Here is a 24,580-nt window from a genome sequence, read left to right as displayed (position 1 = left end):
GGAGATTTAGGGGTGTACAGTAAATGTTTAATTCGAAATAGAGAACAGGGAGATTTAGGGGTGTACAGTAACTGTTTAATTCGAAATAGAGAACAGGGAGATTTAGGGGTGTGCAGTAAATGTTTAATTCGAAATCGAGAACAGGGAGATTTAGGGGTGTACAGTAAATGTTTAATTCGAAATAGAGAACAGGGAGATTTAGGGGTGTACAGTAAATGTTTAATTCGAAATAGAGAACAGGGAGATTTAGGGGTGTACAGTAAATGTTTAATTCGAAATAGAGAACAGGGAGATTTAGGGGATTACAGTAAATGTTTAATTGGAAATAGAGAACAGGGAGATTTAGGGGTGTACAGTAAATGTTTAATTCGAAATAGAGAACAGGGAGATTTAGGGGTGTACAGTAAATGTTTAATTCGAAATAGAGAACAGGGAGATTTAGGGGTGTACAGTAAATGTTTAATTCGAAATAGAGAACAGGGAGATTTAGGGGTGCACAGTAAATGTTTAATTCGAAATAGAGAACAGGGAGATTTAGGGGAGTACAGTAAATGTTTAATTCGAAATAGAGAACAGGGAGATTTAGGGGTGCACAGTAAATGTTTAATTCGAAATAGAGAACAGGGAGATTTAGGGGAGTACAGTAAATGTTTAATTCGAAATAGAGAACAGGGAGATTTAGGGGTGTACAGTAAATGTTTAATTCGAAATAGAGAACAGGGAGATTTAGGGGTGTACAGTAAATGTTTAATTCGAAATAGAGAACAGGGAGATTTAGGGGTGTACAGTAAATGTTTAATTCGAAATAGAGAACAGGGAGATTTAGGGGAGTACAGTAAATGTTTAATTCGAAATAGAGAACAGGGAGATTTAGGGGTGTACAGTAACTGTTTAATTCGAAATAGAGAACAGGGAGATTTAGGAAAACAGTACCTGTTTAATTAGAAATAATGAGCAAGGGAATTTAGCGAAGCATAATCACTGCTTAATTAGAAATAAACGACAGAGTAAGTTAGGAAAACATACTAACGGTTTAATAGAGAAATAGAGAACAGGAAAATTTAGTAGAGCACAGTAACTGTTCAGTTCAGAATTTTTGGAAGTTTAGAAATTGGGCGCATGTAACAGACACCATGTTTATCGAAGTAGGTGACAAGGGAACACAGATACTCTTCAATTACATGTAGAGGGCACGGAATGTCAGGGAAACACCTTAACTGTTTAATTAGAAATAAAGGTACTCAAGGGAACACAACAACTTTTTAATTAGGAACAGGGGGTGCAGTATCACAACCATATGGGAATGAAATTGATGTAGTAATGCAACAGTTAACTTCTTCATGCCTTTGCTTTCTATTTTGCGTGTTGATTTTGGATGATGTGAATGATGACATATCGGCTTCTCACGATTGTAGTTGGGTGGGAGTACATTGCTGATTGACAGAATCAATGGAATTACAGCCTCTGCCTGCTGCCTGGCTCTTGCTGCAATCCTGTTGATCGCCCGGATCCAGTTAAAATAGAATGTGTCCATTATGTGTATAAAAAAAACTGCTCGTAATTCACTGGCATTTTCCACAGAAGCTGGATATCAGCTGCATTGGTAGAGCCTGAGATCCACAGGGAAATGGAATTCCGTGGAGTTTGGCTTTTTGAATTTCTTAATGACGAGCAGCAAAAGTAATGGGTAAAGGGGGAATGTAATCAAAATTAATAAATGACGCCCATTCACATTTATAGTGCTGAGGTTATTGTTTGCATGATTTTTTCAATAAGCTTCCATGAACACTGAAGTGAGATATCATGTTTATTAAACACACAGTACACACAGTAATAGTACTTAAATACACAATTAAAATGTTAGATTACACTCACACACGGTGAAGATTGCGTGGGAATTCAAATGTTTTACCGTTCTGAGTTCATTATGATACTCATTACAAAAGGCCCGGTTTTTAAAATCATTTTCTCTCACTGCCTCTTCGTGACAATCCACACAATTCTGTGTTATGTAATGATACAAAGAATAACATTTACTTATTCTTTATCAATAGCGATTGTTTCCCTCACTGAGCCAGCTGTTCCTCTATATGCATAACAGATATTATAATCTCAGTTCATTATCTTACCGATAGTTTCACTTTTGATCTATCTAAATACCAAGTGAAACTTTGAATTCTTAGTTTTTTCCTTGTTTCTGTATCATTGCTTACAATTGCAAATTATGACGTCTGACATTTTTTTTCCTTTAAAGAACTAGTTATCAAACGATTAAAATTCTAGGAAAGTTGTGAATACAATGGCATGGCTTATGTAAAATGTCTTATTAATTCATCCTGAAAATGAACATTATAACCTGGTCCAACCGCTCAGTTGCGATTTAAATAGAGTTATACCTTCCTGTTTAACATAATAATATACAGAGAAATATTAGAGTATTTTCAGCCATCACTAAACAGCATGTCATCAGGATCATAGATCTGTCTCGGTCCAATCATTTGCAAAGATCTCTATCAATTCGTTTTAAACAAGCTCTCACTATCCAGCGACACATTAACCATTTCGTGGAGTGGTTTTATCAGCCTGAGTGACCACGTTTTGGATTCATTCATCAGACCATCTTCATCATGAGATAAGCGATCAGATACATTCCTCTCATTCTCCAGCACAAGCAAGGATAGAAGCATTTCCAACAGAAATCTGTCAATTCGCCATTTTAAATACAGTTTCCACACATTCATTAGCTTGTTCATTGAGATAAGTTTGATATATTTTGGTGAGGCTTGCCCAGATGGTTTCAGTTATGCAGGAATATGAAATGATAGTTAGAAGCAGAGTGTTCCTATTGAGGCACCTGTAAAGCACGGCCACAGATTGAAGGTTTAATGTAAGAGGTTCAGAAATAAAGGTCGGAGAGGTTTTCTTATATGGAGAGCTGTGAGTCTGTAGAATGAACGGAGGCAGAAATTATATTAATATTCAAGATTACATTGAAAAGTTGGTCAAATAAAAATAGGCAAAAGATACGTTGAGACAGAGATGGTAAAGTGATTGGAACTATTTGTCAGGGTGGAGGTTAAACGTCGACTAGGACTGATTGGGTAGAAGAGATTTTTCTCCTGTGGGAACATTCCAACATTTTGATGGCTAGTTGAGAGTTTAAATAAATATATATGAACATAACTCTCTAACGTCACATCAGCAAGTCAGGTTCCTATTGTTTCCAGCATTAGATACTTATTAGGAGACAGGAGCTCGTTCTATTGCACGAAGGACAAGGGACTGGGGGGGGGGGGGGGAGAGGGAGGTGGGGTCGCTCTTGGGGTTGTTCAGAGTCTGATGAGCAGACCAGAGCCTACAACATTCAAATCAAAATTAGATCAGAATTACAAAATGACTCTGACTGTAAGACTTTGCTTCTTCAATAAAGAAAAGGTTATCTGTTAATTAACCTGAGCCTGTCATTCCAGTAGCTGAGGTCGAGGGCAGATACCGCTGACAGCCAATGTTCTCTCCATCACTGCTGAAGCTCAATCATCACTGTCCACTTTGAATCGGCATCGGGAGGTGATTTTGTTCATCCGGATAAAGATATCGACATCATACAGACAGCATGCAGTGAAAGAAATATGTTCTGAAAACTGTGCAGTTTCACAACAACAATCTGCGTTTGTCCTCGCAGAAAAACGGCCATTCTAAAATGAAACATCGCCTGGAATTATAACACATTTTAGGACAAGAAATGTTCGTTTGATTTGTTCTTTGTTTCACCAAATACCCTAAAGGTCCAAACAAATTTCAGCACCATCTTTATCTCTTCCCTGAATTTAGTTTGTGTAGCTGCATAAATACATGTGTTTAAACAGGAACTCAAATACATGAGCATATATCCGGTTTCAGCGAAGATGTACTCAGGGGCTGTATAATCACCCTGGTATTGTGATGTATTTGCTAGTCCGGTAGTTAAAAAACAAACGAGATTTGTCAGCCACAGCACGATATAACTGCCCGATACACTGAATAGTAAAATGATGGCTTTCCTTCTAGTTTCCATCTCTGGATCACTCTGGTTCTCGCTGCTGTGACCCCGCAATGCCCTGCGCGCTCTACTTGCAAAAACAATCTGTCTGACTGTCAAACAATTAAACAATAATATCAAAGAAAAAGGAATCCAAGCCGCTAAAATACTTTGTAACCAGGAGAACCCGACTCCCGCAGGCGATGAAAAAAATTCCTGTCTGGGCTGACAACCCCAATCAATATTGTTAATTATATAGTCAGATTGAAAGGCATAGAAAAATGGGACGCTGTGTAAAAAGACTAGAACAGAGACTGTTGTTATAGCCACAGCCGCATTTCTTACTGTGCAATACTTTGTTTTAAACCTTTGACAACAAATAGCTACAAATCTGTCAAATGTGAACAAGGTTGTAAACCACACGGACATATGCAGGCTGGTAGCATTCATGTAAATCATAAACTTACAAACGGCAGTATAGGACAGGAAGGAATGTGGGAAATGATATGTAAAAATGTGTCTAAGGATTATATTGAAAATAATGACCATTAGATCTGCTGCTGCCATCGCCACCATGTAGGCAGAGATACATTTGGAAAGACCGCAATTTCCTCTGGCGAGAATCAGGATTGTCAGTAGGTTCGCTGCAATAAAAGGGAGAAGAAACAAGTGAGAGGCACATCAGATAAATCTCACAGCATACTGTGGATGTTGTTGAGATGTGTTCCTATTACTTTTATTAAATAATAAGAGTGAAGAGAGACCCTCACCATCGACAGCCAGGCAGTGATGTCTCCGCGAGGTGAGGATTGTATTTGGCCGATGTAACATTACTTATTAAGAGTTACAGGGCTACAAGTGATATTCAAACTAAACTTGTTTTTTTTTAAGAACTGAAATGGAACAAATATACATATATCTATACACACACGCAAAGAGGTCTTACTATGCCGGATTCCACCCAGAACTGACTGGGCATGTGTGACACGACATCACTTCCTCCGGTGACCTTCACTGACAGTTCCTACCGTCTTCCTAACGCAATCAGTTCTACAGGTTGTTCCACAACAGTCGATAATGTAAAACCAAAGTTATGAAATCAGTCATCTTCATCCATCTCTCCCGATTTAATTTCCATGACTATCGCCCCTGACACTGGATTGCGACTCCGTTCACTCCCTCTGGTTCAAGCCAAGTTGGGGTATCTCGCACGGAGAGTATAGTTAGAGGAAAAATCATTTTAAAGAGAAACTTTGGATGGTTCAATAGTTTATCCACATTCGGCAGTCAGTAAATAAATGGATTACCTTCCGTGCATCCAAATACATATTTCATTGCAGTGCTGAGCGCTAAAACTATCCCACCATGAGACTTGTACCATGTGATGCGCCGACCCAATTTTCGGAGTTACCACTGCCATCCCATGGAGCAGTAGATGGAATTTTACATTTAGTTTGTTTGATGTACTTGGAGAGGAGAATCTCGGGAACAGCAGAGGATGGCAATATAGCTGTCAATATAATTTAAAAATAACTACTGGTATGATATAGGTTCAAACAAAACATTCAGCTGATCTAAAATCAATCACATTGGGCTGAAACGCTGCGTTTTTTTTCTATTTATAATCTTTCTGATAGAGCTGCTGATATCAGAATGGGAGCGGGTGGATCCGCCAGGATTCTTTGTAGCCGAGGAGATGGAAGCGGCTCCCTGAATGGTAATTATTTCTCAAAATATCTTTCACCGTCCCCTGTTGTGTGGAGATGGCTGCAGTCGGTGGAATTTACAACTTTCGGTATAACATTACAAATGAGATTATTACTGTGGCTACTAAACAACAAGTCGTTTACTGATTACGAACTGTTAGAGTGGAGGGAAAAGTTAATCTCCTCGTGCCCACAATCTTTCAATCAAAACAGCACCTCAGCGGCAGTGCAGACAGATCGGACTCCTGCTGATATTCAGCACCCTATCCTGGTGGACAAATAATTCTGCAATGAGGACATTATCGGAATCTGCTACATATTCATTAGTAATGGGATAGTCAACAGCTATTAGATAACAGGATACATTGACTTACCAGGGACACCAAAAGCTGCCAGAAAAGGATAGTAAATGTGCTTTATCTGTAGTATTGTTGGCAGTACCATTTTTGTTAGAATATTTGAATCCTGTTCGACCTTATAATTCCGAATCTAGTTCACTTCTGATCCGTTAACGCTTCCCTTTTAAAGAATAATTCGTGCTGCGTGAGACAATAATTAGCGTTAGTTACACTCACTTAACAAACAAGGCGATATTTCCCTCTTCAATACACCCGTGACACTAATGGAAATCTGTAGAGGTCTTTCTATGAAACTGCGCCGATTAAATTCAATAAACAGAAAGTAATCCCAGAGGCAGTTCTCTCCGGCGGGAACATTCCTCCCAGACTCTATCTGATGTCCGTGGAGCTTCACATTCAATCCTTGAAATCTTTATATAATACTAATGTCCCCGTACAATTCTCTCCAACATTACCAATGTTATTAACAATTTAACATCACTGGTATTGACCCTACTCCAACGTTAGTGGTGGTGACTCTAATCTAGCATTTCTGGTATTGATCTTACTCGAATATCCCTGGTACTTATCCAACTCTGAGCAATACATGTAGCGACTCTCATTTAGCCTTCCCGGTATTGACCTCACTCGAACATTGCTGGTGGTGATTCTAAACTAACATGACTGATATTGACCTCACGCTAACATTGCTGGTAGTGATTCGAATCTAACATTACCAGTATTGACTTTACTCTCGCAATACTGGTGGTGATTATAAGTGAACAGACCTGGTACGGACCTTATTGCAACATTACTGAACACAACTCCACTCTAACATCAATGGTGGTTATTCTAGCCTAATCTACTGGCGTTGGCCCGATTTTAACGTTACTGTTGCTCACTTTTCACGGACATTACTGTTGCTGACCCAACTGTAACGTTACTGTATGTAACTGTACTTTAACATTACTGATGGTGAAACGAAAACAGAAAATGCTGGAAATAATCAGCAGGTCAGGCATCATCTGTGGAGAGAAAAACAGTTAACGTTTCAGGTCTGTGTAACCTTTAATCAGAATTGGTGATGATCTTCCACTAACGGTACTGCTTGTGATCCCTGTACTACTATTAATGATAGTAATCCTAAAGTAGCATGAGTGCTGGTGCCAAATGTGTAATAATACTGGTGGTGAACCTACTCTAACATTATTGGTGGTGACCTGATTCTTACATTACTGTGTGTAATTGCACTGGAACATTATTAATGCTTATTCGGTTTTCCACCATATACATGGTGACTCTGCTGCTGGTTATTCTTCAGACCTCCTGATGTGTCATCTGCACTGACCACATCCTACACTCCACTCCTACGGCACTCACTTCCTCGCCCTCTACAATTAATGTTTCTGGTTGAGCATGGTTGTTCCCAATTTGCTATTGTGTTCATCTCTGTGTTTCGTTTCTGACCCACGTTTTCTCCATTGGAGGGGCAGCCGAGCACTGCATCCATATTATCACCCAACAATGATGCGAATTACTCATCACCATTCAATATAAAATTGTGACTTCACTAGTAATGTTAGAATAACGAACTACCAACAACGTTAGTGTAGGATCACCATCAGTAATGCTAGAGTCAGGTCACCAAAATATTATTTGTGTAGGTTCACCAGCAGTAATGTTTCCAGATTGATTATCACCAGTATTGTTAGAGGAGGGTCAACACCAGTAATGTAAGGGTAGTCTCACTACTCATAACGTTACAGTAGAGTAACCAACAGTAAAGTCGTAACGGCACAGACACCAGTAAAATTATCACCCATAGTGTTAGCGTAAAATGACCACTAGTAACAGTAGAGTAGGGACACTACCAGTTATGCTGAGGAAGAACTATTGCATTTAATGCTAGATTAATTGTCACCACATATAATGGTCGTGTAAAGATCACCAACAATAATGTTAGACTAACATCACCTCCAGTCGTGTTCGAGCAGGGACGCTATTCTTAATATTTCTGCTGAATTGCTAACAGTGAATTTAGTAACGCAACAAGCACCAGTAATGTTAGAAGCAGGGTCTCCATCAAAAACTGTTAGTGTAAGTCAGCAATGTAAGGGTAGACGCACCAGAGAAGTTGTTAGTGCCAAGAATGACACCATTTAAGTCTGAGTCATGTCATCGCCCATAATGATAGAGTATGGTGACCACCTATAATGTTAGACAGTTGCCACCATTAACATTAGAGTTGAGTTGCCACGAGTAATGTTAGACTTCGTGAGCTGCAATACAAATAAGGTGCACACTGCTGCCACTGTGCATCGGTTGTGAAGGGAGTGAATGTTTGTGGATGGGGAGCCAATCATGTGGGCTACTTTGTCCTGGATGGTGTTGAGCTTCTTAAATGTTGTTGGTGCTACACACATCTAGGCTAGTGGAGAGTATACCATCACATTCCTGACTTGATCTTGTAGATGGTGGACAGACTTTGGGGAGTCAGGAGGTGAGTTACTCGTCGAAGGATTCCTAGCCTCTGACCTGCTTTTGTAGCCGTGGTATTTATGTGGCTACTCCAATTCACTTTCTAGTCAGTGGTCACCCCCAGAATGCTGACAGTGGGGGATTACGCAATGTTAATGCCATTGAATGTCAAGGGGAGATAGTTAGATTCTCTCTTGTTGGAGATGGTAATTGTCTGTCACTTGTGTGGCACGGATGTTATATGCCACTTATCAGTCCAAGCCTAGATTTTGTCCAGGTCTTACTGCATTTCTATGTGGACTGTTTCAGTATCTAAGGAGTCGCAAAAAGTGTTGAACATTGTGCAATCATCAGCGAACATCCCCACTTCTGACCTTATGATTGAAGGAAGGTCATTGATGAAGCACCTGAAGATGGTTGGGCCGAGGACATTACCCTGAGGAACTCCTGCAGTGATGTCCTGGAGCTGAGATGATTGAACGCCAAGGTTAAAAAGATAGGCAGGGTGGTAGGGGCTGGAGGAAGTTACAGAAAAAAATGCACATTGGATGGGTTGGAGGAGGTTACAGAGATAGGGTGAAATGTAGGGTCTGGGGGAAGTCACACAGATAGGGACTAATGTATCAACTGGAGGATGTTACAGAGGTTAGGTGAGTTGTAGGGCTTGAAGAGGTTAAAAACATGGGGGGGGGGGGAGGGTAGGCGAGGCCTCGGAGGGTTTTGAATACAAGGATGAATATTTTAAAATTGAGATGTTGTTGGACCAGGCGTGAATGTCTGTTAGTGAAGGCGGGGAGATGGGTGAACATGACCTGCTGCGAGGTAGGACATAGCGGAAGCAGAAAGTTGGAAAATGGGGGGCCAGTCAGGAGAAAGCTGGATTTGACAAGTTTGGAGATAACAAAGGCAGAGATGAGGATTTCAGCAGCAGATGAGCTGAGGCAAAGGAGGCGACGGGCAATATTCACCCACCAGCAAACACTGAGTGGCACTGTGAGATTTAGACTGCACATGAACCCATTAAATAATCATATGTACAGACTCACAGATCTTGATTGCATACTGAAGAATAATTTTCCATTCATCAGTGTCTGTGAAAAACATTAAATAAATAATATTCATCTGTTATCGCATTTTTGTACTCTGTTCCTGAGCTGTGCTGAACCTGCTCTGGGAGTTTTTGATGGGCTACATTAATTGGCCGTGTACAGTCCTGTATTAGGCGGTGAAGAAGCAGAGCATGTTCAGTACACAACGGGTCAAAGGGAACGATTCACTTCTGTCAGCTACAGGGAAGAGAGACTGACATTAACATCAAGGCAGCGTTTGACCGAGTGTGGCATCGAGGAGGCCGAGTAAAATTTAAGTCAATAGGAATCCGCTGGTTGGAACCATACCGAGCACAAAGGAAGATGGTTGTGGTTGTTGGAGGTCGATCATCTCAGTCCCAGGACATCACTGCAGGAGTTTCTAAGGGTCGTGTCCGAGGCCCAACCATCTTCAGCTGCGTCCTCAATGACCTGCCCTCCATCGTAAGGTCAGAGCTGGGGATAATCACTGATGATTGCACAGTGTTCAGTTCAACTCACACCTCCTCAGATAATGAAACCCCAGCAGAAAATGTTGGAAATACTGAGCAGGTCAGGAAGCATCTGTGGAGAGAGAAACAGAGCTAGTGATTCAGCTCGATGGCTTCCAGATTTCCAGCATCTACAGTATTTTGTCTCAGATAATGAAGCAATCCACAGCCACATGCATCAAGACCCAGACAACATTCAGGCTTGGGCTGACCAGTGGCAAGTAACATTCACGTCACACAAGTGCCAGGCAATGACCATCTGCAACAAGAGAGAATCCAACCACCTCCCCTTGGCATTCAAAGCATTATCCCATCGCTGAATCCCCCAGCATCAACACCCTGGGGAAACATTGACATCAATCTTAACTGAACAAATCACATCAATAGCTTTTTCACCCAGTGACTGGTGGGTGTCTGGAACTCACTGCCTGAAAGGATGGTGTTGGCAGAAACCCTCATCATATTTCAAACAATCTCTTGGAAATGCACTTGAAGGAATAACTTCTCCATGTTTAAAATGGGTAAGGAATAACTCTCCTCGTCTGCACTGCCCCATCGAACACTCTCAGAGAAGGTACAGCACGGGATAGATACAGAGTAAAGCTCCGTTTAAACTGTCCCTGGAGTGTCGGATTAACCCGGGTCACTCACTGTGCCTGGCTCAGGCTCAAGACTCACCTGCCTCAGTCACTGAGATGCTCCTGTACCACTCGCCTGAATGTAAGCAGATGCCGGGCTTGGGAGCAGGACAGGCACACGGGATTAGGACGACTGCTCATGTGGAGGATAAGCATCAGTAATCCCTCAGAGAATCAGAACAGACCAGCGACACTCAGAAAAGGAAACTTGTGTTGAATTTGTGAGCCTTGCATTGTGGAATGTTTTAGTATTTGGTGAGAATGTTGAGCCAGTGAAATTTTGCCCTAGTGGGATGAATAGATACTATATGACTTTATTACAACAGTAAGGTACCATGTATACTGTAAATATGGACCGAAATGACTGAAATAACAATGTAACTGATCAAATTTCAGCTGCATACTATGATTGCAGTTATAACTGCTATCTTGTGAGAACGGACATGTACTGTGGAAGAGTCTGTCACTCTAGAATTGGCCTTTATAGCCACTCCAGGCGCTGCTCCACAAACCACTGACCACCTCCAGGCACTTACCCATTGTCTCTCGAGACAAGAAGGCCAAAGAAGATAACTGCTATCTTGTGAGAATGTACATGAGACACGATGGGATGAAGTCAAAGTGGACACTGTTGAATTTGCTAGCTTGATCTTTGTGGGAACACAAGGGTTAGGCAAGTTAAAAATATTAAATGGTCAATTCACTTGTACAAGTAAACACTTAACAGACATCGTTATGGAATGTCCCATGTGCTGCATTCCTTCTCCTACATCTGCTCTGTCCGGACCCCTCATGATTTTGAACATCTCTATCAAATCTAATCTTACGTTTCTCTTCTCTATGGAGAATTCACGTAACTGAGGTCCCTCATCCCTGGAACCTTGCTTGTGGATCTTTTCTGCACCCTCTCTAATGCCCCCACATCCTTCCAAAAGTACGGTGCCCAGAATTGGACACAATACTAGTTGGGGATGAACCAGTGTTTTATAAAGCTTCATCATAAGCTCCTTGCTTTTATATTCTGAGCCTCTATTTACAACGCCTGGTATCCCATATGCCTTTTAACCACTTTCTCTACTAGCCCTGCCACATTCAATTTGTGCACAGATATCCCCAGGTCTCTCTGTTCCTGCACCCACTTTCTTCTGTTTTTAGGTTCTCATGACAGAGAGGGATGGGAGGACAGGGAGGTCTAGAAAGAAGGAGGGGGAGAGCAAGCAAACAAACAGGAAACACGTATGGGAACACCACCACCTGCAAGTTTCCCTTCAAATCACACTGCATCCTGAGTTGGATCTATATCGCCATTCCTTCACTGTGACCGGGTCAAAACCCTGGAACTCCCTTCCTAACAGCACTGTGGGTGTACCTACCCCACGTGGTATCAAGAAGGTTAAAGGGCAATTAGGGATGGGCAGTAAATGCTGGCCTAGCCAGTAATGCACACATCTAACAAAATGAATTAAAAAGATAACAATTTGGCACCAAGTCACTTAAGGAGATATTAGACGAGACACAAGAACACAAGAAGTTGAAGCAATAGGGCATTCAGCACCTCGAGCCTGCCCCGCCATTCAATAAAATCATGGCTGATCTGTCCCAGGCTCAAGTCCTCTTTCAGGTCTGCACCGCATAACCCTCGACTCCCCGAAATTTCAAAAATCTATCTTCCTACTCCTTAAATACAATTAGGCCCTAGCCTCCACAACTCTGAGGTAGAGAATTCCAGAGATTCACCACCAAAATCCTGGTCAAAGAGCTTGGATTTAGGATGCGCCTTCAATTGGGAAAGAGAGTTAGTGAGATGGTGAGGTTTAGGAAAAGAATTCCAGAGTTAGGGCCTTGGCAGCTTGAAGGCACGGTCACCAATGGTGGAACGATTCAAATTGGGGATGTGCAAGAGGCCAGAATTAGAGGATCGCAGATATTGGAGGATTGTGGAGCAGGAGAAGATTGCAGAGATAGGGAGGGGTCATTTGTGGAAGACAATTCCAAAATTCCACCACCCTTTGTGTGTAGAAATGTTAATAGATTTCATCTTGAAAGGATTTTAGATTAATTTTCTATTTTTCGACTGCACCCCTCGTCCGAGACTCCCCCAACCAGTGAGAAGAGTTTCTCTCTACCTACCTCATCAGCTTCCAAGATTATCTTATAAACTTTGATCAAATCTCCACTTACTCTTCTTAATTCCAGGGATACAGAGTAAAGCACTGACTACACTGTCCCATCAAATGCTGCCTAGCCAAATTATCTGCAGAGTAAATCTCTGTCTTCTCTGTTCTATCAAACACTCCCAGGTCAGGTACAGTGTGAGGTTAGATACAGAGTAAAGCTGCCTCTATATATGCCTCTCTTTCTACTCCTCCATTCAGATGGAGAGTAACAGTGTGAAAGACAGGGATAGATAGAAAGAGGAGAATAACAGAGAGAGGGAGGGAAAGCATTGGGGAGAGAGTACCAGAGAAAAAGAGGAAGAGATTGGGATGGGGAGTGTCAGTCAGTGTTCCTGCAAAGCTGTGTGCAGCAACCTGGAAGGTACCATGCAGGTCCTGCTCCGTGATAAATTACACACGTCTTCAAAGATTCTTAAAAATTTAAAGGGACAGCGCATGAAAAAATAACTGGCCCTGCACAGCAACTAAACTTTCTGGGAACATTGGAGCCAGCTGTAGCTCCGTGGGTAATAATCTTGCCTCTGAGTTATACATTTGTGGGTTCAGCTCAGAACACAAAATCTAGGCTGATGCCACCCAAAAGAAAATCAGCACAGACCAGCGAGACTCAGAAAAGGAAACAATTGATGCTGAACCACTTGCTAATTTTAGAGTTTGAGTAAAATTTTAATATATGCTGATGATACCAAACTTGGAGGAGATGCAAACAGTGAGGATGATACCAATCGACTGCAACAGGACATAGATAGGCCATCAGACTGGGCAGACAAGTGACAGATGGAATTTAATACAGGCAATTGTGAGGTGATGTATTTTTGCAGAAGGGATCGGGAGAGGCAATATAGACTTAATGGCACAGTTCTAGGGAGTGTGCAGGGACAGAGGGACATGTACATAAATCTTTGAAGGTGGCAGGACATATTGAGAGAGTAGTCAGCAAAGTATATGGGATCTTCGGCTTCATAAATAGAGGTGATGAGTACAAAAGCATGGAAGATATGCTGAACCTTTACAAAGCTCTGGTTAGGCTACAACTAGAATATTGCATCCAGTTCTGGTCACCACACATTAGGAAGGATGTGAGGGTCCTTCAGGGGGTCAGAGGAGATGGTAGTTCCAGGGAGGGGAGGGGTTAGCAAAGTGGATTGGGAACAGCTACCTGAAGGTAAATGTGTGTCAGAGCAGTGAGAGTTAGTGAGGGTTGAGGACAAATATTTTCCCACAAAGACAAACAGAGTGAGACTCCCAAATCTAGAGCCCCTTGGATGTCAAGGCTCAAACCGGGTAGCATAAGGCACAGCAGGGAAGCTAATGTCAGATACCGAGAGTTCAATATCACAGAAAGCCGAGAGGAGTGAAGAAAGTTCAGGGATGAAATATAAAAGCAAATTAGGAAAGCAAAGGGAGGGCTGGAAAATAATATTACCAAGTAAAATCAAGGAAAACACAAAGATGTTTTATAAATACATGAAGAGCAAGAGGATAACTAAGGATAGAGTATTAGGGACCATAAAGGGAATGTGTGTATGGAGATGGGAGATGTGGGCATGGTTCTTAATGAATACTTTGTGTCTGTCTTTATAAAAGAGGGGGAACGATGCAGACATTGTAGTTAAAGAGGAGGAGTGTGAAATATTGGATGGGATATTGGATGAGAGAGAGAGAGAGAAACAGGCTGAGGGAGTGGGAGAGGGAGAGAGAGACAGGGTGAGGGAGTGGGTGAGAGAGAGAGAGAGAGAGAGAGAGACAGGGTGAGGGAGGGAGAGAGAGAGAGACAGGGTGAGGGAGAGATAGAGGGAGAGACATGGTGAGGGATAGAGAGGGAGAAAGAGAAAAACAGGGTGAGGGAGTGAAAGAGAGCGAGAGAGAGAGACATGGAGAGAGAGGGAGAGACACAATTGAGGGAGAGAGAGAGAGACAGGGTGAGAATTAGAAAGAGAGAGAGTCAGGCTGAGGGAGAGAATGGGAGAGACAGGGTGAGGGAGGGAGAGAGAGAGAAAAAGAGTGAAAGGATGAGGGAGAGAGAGAGAGAGACTGGGTGAGGGAGAGAATGAGAGTCAGGGTGAGAGAGAGAGAGAGAGAGAGAGAGACAGGGTGAGGGTGAGAGAGAGGGACAGTGTGAGGGGGAGAGATATAGGCAGGGTGAGCGGGGAGAGAGAGAGAGAGAGAGTCTGAGTGAGGGGGAAAGAGAGAGAGAGGGAGACAGGGTGAAAGAGAGAGAGGGAGATTGGGTGAGGGAGAGAGAGAGAGAGAGAGGGAGAGGGTGAGGGAGAGAGAGAGAGAGAGAGGGAGAGGGTGAGGGAGAGAGAGAGAGAGAGAGAGACAGGTTGAGGGAGAGAGAGAGAGAGAGAGACAGAGACAGAGACTGGGTGAGGGAGAGCGAGAGAGAGAGAGGGTGAGGGAGAGAGAGAGAGAGACAGGGTGAAGGAGAGAGAGACAGCGACGGGTAAGGGAGAGAGAGAGTGAGACAGGCTGAGGGAGAGAGAGAGTGAGACAGGCTGAGGGAGAGAGAGAGATACAGGCTGAGGGAGAGAGAGACAGGCTGAGGGAGAGAGAGAGACAAGTTGAGGGAGAGAGAGACAGGGTGAGGGAGGGAGAGACAGGCTGAGGGAGAGAGAGAGAGAGACAGGGTGTGGGACAGAGAGAGAGAGATGGGGTGAGGGAGAAGGTGAGGAATAAAATGTCCCAAAATGCTATGCAGGGTACATTATAAAACAAAATTTGACACCAAACCCACATAAGGAGAGATTAAGACTGATGACCAAAAGCTTGGTCAAAGAGGTTAGTTTTAAGGAAAGTCTTTAAGCAGGAATGAGAGGTAGAGAGGCAGAGAGGTTGAGGGAAGGAATCCCCCAGTGTTAACAGGCAGTGACATTAATTCCTGATTGTCGGGAGAGATTTGTTAGGAAAGGGTATTAATGCTTACGGAGCCGAGACAGCTCGATGTGGATAAGGAGCAAATCAGTCGTGACCTGAGTGAATGGGTGGGACGAGCTGGAGGGGCCGAATGGCCTCCTCCTAAGGGTTTTAGTAATATCACTGCCAATGCATTGATGGTTTTCTGTTCGAAAAAAGCTGACCAGGTCGGGGTTCTCTCTGGTCTCCCCTAAACCCTCCCGCCAGCCTTGGAACGACTCATTGATTCATGTCTAAGGGAACTGGTCAATGGTCCTGGTAGAATTTCCCTCTTTGCTGATGGGTTAATAAAGCAGATCAAATCCTGAGCTTTATAAACAGAGGTCTAGAGTATAATAGACTGCATGTTAACTTTGTGTGTTCCTTGTACAATTACCCCCAAGTCTCTCTGAACATCAATACTTACCAGTTTCACAACTTTTAAAAAATAATCTGCTTTTCGATTTTTATGACCAAGAAGACAGGCAGAGACAGAGATAGAGAGAAAGATAGAGAGAGGGAAAGACAGAGGGATGGACAAAGAGAGAGAGATAGAGAGAGGGAGATCCAGAAAGAGAGAGAGACAGACAGACAGACTGAGAGAGATAGAGACAGGGATTGGGAAGACAGGGATTGAGATAGACCGAGATAGAAGGAGAGACAGAGAGAGACAGACAGAGATAGTGAGAGAAAGGGATTGGAAGAGATAGAGATCGTAGGAGAGACAGAGACAGAGAGTGGGAGAGAGAATGGGAGAGACAGAGGGGGCACAGAGACAGAGAGAGAGGGAGAGACAGAGATAAGGAGAGAATAGGGGGAGAGATGGCGAGATATGTGAAGAGAAAAAGATTAGTGAAGACAAATGTAGGTCCCTTGCATTCAGAAACGGGGGTACCACAGGGATCAGTGCTTGGGCCCCAGCTATTCACAATATATATTAATGACTTGGGTGAGGGAACTAAATGTAACATTTCCAAGTTTGCAGACGACACAAAGCTGGGGAGGTGGGGGGGGGGGGGCGGGGAATGTGAGCTGTGAGGAGGATGCAAAGAGGCTGCAATGTGATTTGGACAAGTTGGGCGAGTGGGCAAATGCATGGCAGATGCAGTATAACATGACAGGTGCAGTATAATGTGCATAAATGTGAGGTTATCCACTTTGGTTGTAAAAACAGAAAGGCAGATTATCTGAATGGTGATAGATTGGGAAAGGGGGAGGTGCAGCAAGACCTGGGTATCCTTGTACACCAGTCGCTGAAAGCAAGCATTCAGGTCTAGTGAGCAGTTAAGGAGGCAAATGGTATGTTGGCTTTCATTGAAAGAGGATTTGAGTACAGGAGCAAGGATGTCTTACTGCAGTTACACAGGGCCTTAGTGAGACCACATCTGGAGTATTGTGTGCAGTTTTGGTCTTATCTGAGGAAGGATGTTCTTGCCATGGAGGGAGTGTAAAGAAGATTTACTAGGCTGATTCCTGGGATGGCAGGATTGACGTCTGAGGAGAGATTGTGTCGACCAGGCCTATATTCACTGAAGTTTAGAAGAATGTGAGGGATCTCATAGTAACCTATAAAATTCTAACAGGACTAGACAGGCTAAATGCAGGGAGGATGTTCCCAATGGCTGGGGAGTCCAGAACCAGGGGTCACAGTCTCAGGATATGGGGTGTGCCATTTAGAACCGAGATAAGGAGAATTTTCTTCACTCAGAGTGTGATGAGAAGGCAGAGGAGGCCAAGTCATTAAATATATTCAAGAAGGAGATAGATATATTTCTTAATGCCAAAGGGATCGAGGGATATGGGGAGAAAGCGGGAACAGGGTACTGAATTAAATGATCAGCCATGATCGTTTTTGAATGGCGGAGCAGGCCTGAAGGGCCGAATAGCCTACTCCTGCTCCTGTTTTGTATGTTTCTATGAGAGAGGCAGGCTGAGAGAGAGGGGAGAGACAGAGAAAGAGGGAGAGATAGAGGGAGAAACAGAGACAGGGAGAGATAGAGATGGAGAGAGGTGGTTCTGAGACTTTGATACAGACACGGACACAGACACATACACACAGACACTCACAGACACGCACAGACAGACACTCAGACACTCACACACAGACACTCACACACACACATAGACACAGATTTTACAAGCCACACTGATGTCAGTAAAAATGGCCAACAGAACCTCAGTAACAATCCCCAGTGTCTGCCCAGTCCTGAGAGACAGAGAGATAGAGAGTGACAGAGAAAGTGACAGTGGAAGAGGGAGGACAAAACAGCTTGTAGGAGAAACTTTACATTTATTTGTGCTCAAAAGATTTTATTAAAAGTTGAAAGGGACTGGACACTGAAAAAGCTGTCAGTGCACAACAACCCTGAGAGACTTTAGAAGTGAGGGAAGGGGAGACACTTGACAATCTACACTGATGTCAGTAAAAATCCCCAAACACAACCTCAGTAACAATCCCCATTATCTGTCCAGTCCTGTGTTGCGGGTTTAGTGTGAGGGTTTTAGGGGTGAGTGTTGGATCAGTGTTTGATATTTTCAAACTGCAGGGAAAGAATTAAAGGTTCAAAATTAACCAAGAAATGGCTGAAAGTCCTGGGATTAACATATCAACGTACAGGAAGACTCAGGAAGATGTCCTGTCCTGGGAATAACATATCAATGGACTGGAAGACTCAGGAAGGTCCTGTCCTGGGATTAATATATCAATGGACTGGAAGACTCAAGAAGGTGTCCTGTCCTGGGATTAACATATCAATGGACTGGAAGACTCAGGAAGGTCCTGTCCCGGGATTAACATATCAATGGACTGGAAGACTCAGGAAGGTCCTGTCCTGGGATTAACATATCAATGGACTGGAAGACTGAGGAATCTGGTTTATAACTGTGATTTGATTGTATTTGAATATTGCTGATTGCCTGTGTACCTGAGAGAGGAAACACTGGGCTCTTGCTGTGCTATTTTGTTTAAAAATGTCCCTGCTTTGAATTTTAATGCAATTTTTTCTCCTTCTTTCCCCTGAGGAAATTTCATTCTGAAAACTGCATCGTGAAGTTGAAAAGGGGGTAAGTTTGGGATGAAGAATCCTTGGAGAGGAGCTTCCTCCAGAGGGGATGGACTGAGGCCTTGTCCGTGAGTTGTGTCCGTTTATTTATTTAATTAATTTTAACAAGGCTTGTTATAATTCCCGACTCATGCTGGTGTTTTGGGCAGTGCCGTGAATTTTAGGGTTAAGTGAAATGTGCAGCAGCCATTTGAATTGAGAGTGAGGTTCTGAGAGTGGATTTCTCTCTCTCTCTCTCCATCTGTCTCTGAATGAGAGTAACAGGAGGGAGAGAGAGGCAGGAGAGTGAGGGAAACATGGAGAGGAGGGGTAGCCACTGTTATCGCACTACTGTTTGTGGGATCTTGCTGTGCACAAATGGCCTGTAGTGTTTCCAAAATTGCAGCAGTGATGACCACTATAAAAATTAACTAATTCAGTGTCAAATGCTTCCGATTCTTTCAATTCATTTTCCTGAAGTTCTGAGTTTCCATTTCTCTCTCTGTCTCTCTCTCTGCAGCTTCCTTTCCTTCTGTCTCTCTATTTAAACCTTTAATAGTTAAAAACACACGCAGTGATTTGTTATTTTTTTAAATGGTGAGCCAGTAATATTTCCGAGCTCATTTCAATAAAGATTACATATGAAATAGAGGGGAAAAACCGATATGGACAGAGAGAGGGACACAGGGGTGACTGAGATAGAAACAGAGAGATACAGAGACAGGGAGAGAGATAAAGAGACAGGGAGAGAGATACAGAGACAGACACACAGAGGTGGAGGGAACTGTCTGAACCCTTTTAGCCTTTGGTTTATTAACTGATTTGTTTGTATGTGGGAGTTGCTGAGAGAGTGTCTATGTCACTGAGGGCAATTCCTGGGCTCTTGCTGTGCTATTTTGTTTAACAATGCCTTTTAATCAATTTGCTCTCTCTCCCTCTTGCCTTAGGAATTTTCATTCTGAAACTGCATCGTGAAGATGAAAGGAGGGAAAGTCTGTGATGAGGAATCCTCGGACAGGAGTTTCCTCCAGAGGGCACGGACTGAGGCCTTGTCTACAGGCTGCACCCAAAGGGCCCACGTGAGTTGTGTCTGTTTATTAGCCCGAGGTTTAATTTCCTCTTTGGGTCCCTGGGTTAACTAGTTCCTGTTGGATTGGGGCCCTGGAGTTGTAAACAGGTTGACAGCCTGGGGTTAAAGGTACAGCCCCAGGAGGGAGTCCCATTTGCCACTTGCTCCTTCCAGCCCGGTCTGTGAGGTTTGGTGTGAGCTGTGGAGGGAATTGATCAGTTTGACTGGGGCCTGTTCTTGTTGCCCAGGTTTAGTGCAGAGCCTGTGAGTGGGGCCAGCATTGTTATATTATCAAACTGCAGGAATGTTCCTCTCTGTTTGGGCAGGGGGAAAGGGGAGGTGTTTAAGAGACACAGGATCTGGAGCTCTCCAGGGTGTAGTTACTGCCCAGCTCCCAGCCTATGGAGTCAATCCTCTCAGTCACACCCTACCACAAGGTCTGATTTACAAAAAAATTAATCCTGGGACCGGAATGTGGAAAAAGAAATGTTTCCCGAAGGAATTTGAAAAGGGAGTTTCGCCCTTGAGGGGGGACTATTGGCTCTTATCGCATTGCTACTTGTGGGATCTTGCTGTGCATCTAGTGCCCTTCAGCATTTCCTACATAACGACAATGAGGACACTTTAAAATTCAGCTTCCCGAGGGTCTGAGTGTGGATTTCTCTGTGTTTTCTCTCCATCTTCGTCTGCTTTTCTCTCCCCCGCACTTTCTCTTTTTTAACCACAATGTGATGTGTAGTTATTTTAAACGGTGATAGAAACAGAGAGAGAGAGAGAGAGAGAAACAGGTGGAGTGTAGGTGAGGGAGTTAAGGCAGAGAAAGATGGAGAAAGACAGAGAGAGAGAGAGAGGTGGAGTGTGGGTGAGGGAGGGAAGGCAGAGAAAGAGAGACAGAGAGAGAGAGAGAGAGAGGTGGAGTGTGGGTGAGGGAGGGAAGGCAGAGAAAGAGAGACAGAGAGAGAGAGAGAGACAGGTGGAGTGTAGGTGAGCTGCTTAAGGCAGAGAAAGATGGAGAAAGACAGAGAGAGAGACAGGTGGAGTGTGGGTGAGGGAGGGAAAGCAGAGAAAGACAGAGAGAGAGAGAGAGACAGGCAGAGTTTGGGTGAGGGAGGGAAGTCAGAGAAAGACAGAGAGAGACAGTTGGAGTGTGGGTGAGGGAGGGAAGGCAGAGAAAGACAGAGAGAGAAAGAGAGAGACAGGCAGAGTTTGGGTGAGGGAGGGAAGGCAGAGAAAGACAGAGAGAGAAAGAGAGAGAGAGAGACAGGTGGAGTGTGAGTATGGGAGGGAAAGCAGAGAAAGACAGAGAGAGAGAGAGAGATTGAGAGAGTCAGGTGGAGTATGGGTAAGGGAGGGAAGGCAGAGAAAGACAGAGAGAGAGAGAGAGAGAGAAAGACAGGTGGAGTGTGGGTGAGGGAGGGAAGGCAGAGAAAGACAGAGAGAGAGACAGGTGGAGTGTGAGTGAGGGAGGGAAGGCAGAGAAAGACAGAGAGAGAAAGAAATCCACACTCAAAACCTTGGGAAAGTGAATTTTGAAGTGTCAGCATTGCTGGGATCTTGCTGTGCACCGCCTGAATGCAGAATTCGCTGCATTGTAACAGTGACTGCATTTTAGAAGTGATTTCATTGTGTGTAAAACTCTCCTGAAGGTCTGGAATTAAAGTCCTGAGCTTGAAGCCGATATAATTCCCGAATAATACTGGTGTTTTAGGTTCTGGGCTGAATTTGACAGTAAAATGTAACACCTGGGAGTGGGGGGGGGGGCATTTAAATTCACATTTTCAGGATGGTAATGTGAATTTATCTCTATCCTTTCTACGGGAGGGGATGGGGGTCACCAGTGTTTGTGTGTTTTTACAAAGAGGCAGAAACAGATATAGAGAGACAGAGAAATAGAGAGAGAGAGAAATAACTGGAAATAACAGGGTAAACACAGAGGCAGACACACAAGCTCTGGGGGGTCTGCAGTGTTTAGTCACTGCCCAGCTCCCAGCCCCTGTCGAGAAGCTCCCCCGTTCCCCAAACCATATTTCCCACCCTCGAGGGTGTCTTGATTTTCAGTTAAATTAAATTCTGGCCCAGTGATTAAGTTTGGTCACATTCATCTCAGTTTAAAGAGAGAATTTCACAGTTTCTGGGAACAGAATGGAGCTGATTGCTGCAAATGTCTGTCTGTAAATTGCAGCAATGTTGTCCACAGTGGGGTTTGAAGTGAAAAGTTTACAGGTTGTTTGGAAGCAGCTCCTTGTCATGTCTCTGCTCAGAGCTGGCTCTGTTACCTGGATTAACAGGACAATGGGCAGGTATTCAGCTCCTAAAACCCTGTCTCACATTCCAATCACTTCCCATTCTCTGGCTCTGTGTCGGGGGATGTGTCTGTAAGATAGGGAGTCATTGAGAGATTGTTTTATGTCAGTGAGTGAGAGAAAGAGCCCAGAGAAAGAGCCCTGGGCTCTTTCTGTTTTACTTCTGTTCACAAATGCTTTGCTTTGTTTGAATCAATTTTATTTCTCTTTATTCCCAAGGAGAATCTTTTCGGAAGCTGCAGTTTTGATGTTGCAGAGGGAGAATCTTTTGGCACGTGGAATTCTCAGAAAAGAGCTTTAACCAGAGAGGAAAATAATAATAAATATATATGTGTCATTGTCAAATTCATTTCTACATACAGAAAAGAAGACTTTGTGTTTTGGGGGCTGATAGAAAAACAAAGTGCTGGAAATGCTCAGTATTACCAGATCCGTTTTTATTTCAGATTCCCAGCATCTGCATTATTTTGATTTTGTGTTTTTGGGTGTCTCTGGTTTTTTTACCGCAAGGGAGGGGGCTGGAGGGAGCTCCGAAGGAAATAGTTTGGGAAGCTCCAGAGCAGTCAATGTAATCCCGTAGATTTCTCTATCTCCATCTCTGGCTGCATTTCTCTCTTTCAGTTCCACATCTCCTTTCCTGCAAGATTATCTCTGCATCTCCCACCCTCTCCCCGAGACACCCCTCTCTATTCTGAATCTACATCTTAATTTGTATCTCTGCCACTCGACATCTTTCAGTCTCTGCATCTCTCTCTTTGTCTGGGATCTTTCTCAATACCTGCTTCTGACTCCCTGACTCTTTCATTCTCCATTTCCCTCTCCATTTGTTTCTCTCTCTCTCTCTCTATTCCTCACTCAGTTCTGTGTTAATCCCTGGCTCTCTGCTTTCTATGTCTCTGTCCCTCTGTCTGGGGGTGGATTTGAACTCGCTGCCTTGGTGTTGCACAGCGTGATTGTGAACGGGGATCCTGCTTTCCATCTCTGCCCAGTTTTGCTCCCATTGAGGTAAAAACAGGGGAGAGATGCTGAACGGGGAGCCGATTCACAACCACCCTCCTCACCTCCACCCTGGTTTGCACCAATGGCACCAAGTCCATGTCCAGCCCAGTGTTTCTTTGCCTCTCTTTGTGTATCTGCTCCCTGACTGTCTCTGCCTGTCTTCTTGTGGCTCAATTGGGCAAGGGACAGATCAGCCATGGTTTAACATGGGTGGGACAGGCTCAAAGGGCTGAATGGCCTCCTCCTGTCCCTGTGCCAGTCAGCGAGTGTGTGTTTGTGTGTGTCTCCCCCTGTTTGATTCCCTGAAGCCGATGGGGAGAACAGGTGAAACACCTTTCTGCAGGGAGGGATGTGTCTAGATCTGGGATCTTGCTGTGTGTTAAAGGCTCAGAATGCCAGTTAGCCTCTGGGGGTCCCTGCTCTATGCCCGGCCCTGTGTTTGGCCGGACAGGAGTTAAAGGTGCCGAGGGCCTGGGAGCCATTTGATAGAATTACAGTGACTTATCCGGACCAGGAATTAAAGTGAATTAAAGACTGTCGGGAGACAGAGTCACACCCAGGAAAGTGATGGAGGTTGGAATTACACAGTGGGGTGACTGGGACGGGAGTTACACAGGGGGGAGGCTGTTCATGGGGGAGATGATACAGGGTGGGAATTAGTGGGAGGGGGCTTTTACAGAACAGGGAGGGTATTTAGAAAGGGGGGAGTGTTTGCAGTGGGGGCAGGGGGAGAATTAGAGGGCGATATTAACAGACGGAATGAGTTATGTTAAAAATGGGAGGGGGGAGGATTCTCCAGTCTGTTTCTGGGGGGGGGTTTAGATGTGAGACTGTTCACTGGGAGGGCGGGGGGCTAATTACATGGGGGTCTGTTGACAGGAGGGGTATTAGATTACGGTCTGTTCCCGGGGGGGGGTGGTATTTAGATGGGAGGCTTCCCGGGGGGTATTTAGATGGAGGTCCATTCCTGGGGGGGGAGGTGGTATTTACATGAGGTCTGTTCATAGTGAGGGTATTAGATGGGGTCAGTTAACTGTGGGGGGGGGGTCCTGTTCACAGGGGGATATTTTTCGGGGGGGGGGGTGGAATTACAGCAGTGGGAAAAATTTACATGGGGCTAACAATTGTGGGGGGGGGAAATTTGGGCAGGGGGGGAATTTCCAGGGGGGAGTAATTGGCAGGGGGCATATTTGTGGGAGGAATCATTTCCGGGGGAGAATTTTGCAGGGGGAATAATTTCTGGAGTGGGGGGTGGAAATAGTTTCCTGGGGGGTCTTTTGTGGGGGTGGGGGGGTGGGATAAATTAGCAGGGGGTATTATTTGCCGGGGGAAATAAATT

Source organism: Heterodontus francisci, chromosome 28 (assembly GCF_036365525.1).
Source record: "Heterodontus francisci isolate sHetFra1 chromosome 28, sHetFra1.hap1, whole genome shotgun sequence".
Taxonomy (NCBI): Eukaryota; Metazoa; Chordata; class Chondrichthyes; order Heterodontiformes; family Heterodontidae; genus Heterodontus; species Heterodontus francisci.
The sequence above is the reverse complement of the archived record's forward strand: the minus strand, read 5'-3'. Positions refer to the sequence as shown.